The sequence below is a fragment of the Vicugna pacos genome, chromosome 31, assembly GCF_048564905.1.
Source record: "Vicugna pacos chromosome 31, VicPac4, whole genome shotgun sequence".
Taxonomy (NCBI): Eukaryota; Metazoa; Chordata; class Mammalia; order Artiodactyla; family Camelidae; genus Vicugna; species Vicugna pacos.
Window position 1 is genome coordinate 6,759,320 of NC_133017.1, and position 2,928 is coordinate 6,762,247.

A 2,928-nucleotide genomic window follows, 5' to 3' on the forward strand; every position below is an offset into this window, starting at 1 on the left:
ATCATTCATGACAGACACCGCTGTGGGTGGGAATTACAAATCACTTCTTTTTTAGGCAATATTTCAATTTTTTGTACTGTGTCTGTATTACTCTACTAATTCTAAAAGGATTAAAATCCTATGCTAATATGACCCATTCATTACTCATCTATGGAGTAATTAAAGTACATTAATCCCATTTTTAAAATAATTTAAAGCCTTCTCAGGACTCAGTTCCATTTCAGCTCAGTGGAAGCAGAGGTTCTCCAGGAGGTCGTGTCTCTTCTGAATCAGCATCCAATACAGGTGAGCAAGAAGTACCCGACTTGGACACTGAAGACTACAATAGATGAGAGAGTTTGTTGAGAGAAATTAAGACCTAAATTCAAAGAGAATAATCCCATATTCATGGAGCAGAAGGCTTCATTCTACTAAGTTGACAAAGGTCCATGAATAGATCTAAGGATTCAAAGAATGCCTACCCAAATCCCAGGTGGTATTTTGCAGGAATTGACAATCAATCTAAAATTCACGTGGAAAATCCAGGGGGTCAGAATACATGAGTGAATCTTGAAAAAGAAGAACAAAGTTCGAGGAATGGAAAGTCAGATGGAACCCACGGTTAATACAAAACCTCTTTAAGCTGAAAATAACTGAGATTCAAAAGATGCAGAAGAAAACCTGTCATGGAAGCCAATTCTCTCCTTTCCCTTTTCCCTATTAAGTTAGGTTGATAAAAAAGCCTTTAACTTTCACCATTTAACATGGTAGGTACTTTTCTGGTTGGCTCCTGCGTGTGTATAAATAAAACGTTTCTCTCGTTCATCTCCTCTTTACTTCTGTGGGCTCTTTGGGAGGGACTCTGGATTATGGGGACCTGCTCTTTTCTCACCTTCTTTAGTGACATCTTTTGCCCATGGTGAAGTTCTTAAAAAAAAGAAAAGTCTCATTGGTTTTGGGTCAGATTTGGAACATGTATACCTTTGGAGACCCCCTGGAGGAACAAGGGGGTTCAATACTGCCTGGAGAATTCACTTGTCAAAATGCCTAACAAGACGCTATTTGCAAGGTTTTTTTTTTTTTTAAAGATTCTTACCCTAAAACAAATCCCCTATCTAAACCTCTTGGATGATCAAATATAAAGAAAAAAGGAGAATCATGTCTGGCCTAAGAACACTTGCTTAACAAAACAGAAGGACAGAATCAGTTTCAGAGCAAAAATTAAAATGCATTTATACCATCAACCCTCCCACCCTTTTGTACACTGTCCTCATGTAATCTGCCAGATGGCCCCCTGGAGAAGGCCCTTTGCCCGGAACTCGTGCTCATTTTCAGAGCTCGGCCAAGCGGGAGGTTGGTCCCCAGGGCCTGAGAGGGGCTATGTGTGAAATCTTCTCTGCTGAGACCCAGTGGGCTGAAGGGAACTGTGTTCTCTGAGGGAGAGAGAGCACACCGAGCCTCTGTGGAGGCATCTCTGAGATCCTCCCAAAGGCACACATCTCTAACTCTGGACACGGGAATTTTTGATTAGCATCTTAGTTGGAAATCTCCTCCTGGATAGAAAGAAGCAGATTCAAGATGTTGCAATTGGATGGGCAGGTCGGCCTCTCGAATAGTCGATGAGGAGGACACGCAATTCTCTGCAGAAGTAGGAACACCCATCCCTGCTCGGCTGACGTCATGTACAGAGAAACAGACGTGACTCTAGGGGGAATTCAAAACCCACCAACCTTTCTTACCGACGTCAACATCCCCACTTTATTCTCCTGTCAGGTCTCTGCACAAAAACTGTGGCTCATCCCCAAATATCACATACCCATCACCCTGTACCACTCTGTGTCTGTGTCCAACTCGAGCATTAAGGCCTGTGACCGTTACTGTTAATTCGTGTCCCCCTTTCTGCCCGTCTCCCGCCATCATCCCAGTCCAACCTCGGTGTCTCTCTCCAGGTCAGCAGTACTCTTCCCACTGGCTTCCCATCAGCTTACCTTGCCCTGCTTCCATTGCTTATTCCCCATACGTTACCCACAAGGGTCTTATTAAAGTATGAATCAGATCAAGTTGTTCCGCACTGCAAAATACTTTTGTGATTTTCCATTGTATTCAGAAGGATATCCAGAGTCCCTACCAAGGCCCTATGTGATCCGGGCCCTCACCGATCTCTGCAGCCTCAGCTCTCACCGTTCTGCTCCAGCCCATCTTCACCGCCCCGATGGTCCCCACCAGGACAGCTGCGTTTCTAACTCCAAGTCTAGTACTTACACTTCTTCCGGCCTGGGAGGCTTTTCTTGTCTGTTACATACGTGGCTTATTCTTTTGCTTTATTCAGGACTTTGTTCAAATTATTTACCCTCAGAGAGGACTTATCTGACCAGATTATTTAGAATAGCATGCACATATTTCCTATTCAAACATTTTCCCTCCTAAAATGCTTTATGTTTCTTTGTGGCAATTATTAGTACCTCGTAGTACATCATATATTTATTTGCTTACTGGTTTACTGTCTGTCTTTCTTACTAGACCTATATTCATGGAACCACAAATAACTGTTTTAACCAGTAACTTTCAAACCACCTTTAAATGAATTCTTTTATAAGATGAGAATTTCAGAGGCTTCCACGGGTTGCTTAGGGGAAAAAAGAAAAAGGATTCAGGTTGAAATAATTTATTAAGGACCTGAGAGTTGGTTATTTATTTTATACATAGTAGTGTGTACCTGTTAATCCCAAACTCCTAATCTAGCAAAAGACCTAGCTGACTACTATTTTTAAAGGAATTTTTTTTCTTTTTAAACTGGGGTTGTTTGAGATCTCTTTTCTTCTTCATTATTTTTCTTTTTTTAAAGATTTTTTCTTATTATTTTTTTACATTGAGGTTCCGCAAATTGAATCCAGCATGTACTCTACCCCTTGAACTATACCATCCCCTCCAAAGACAATTATTTTTATA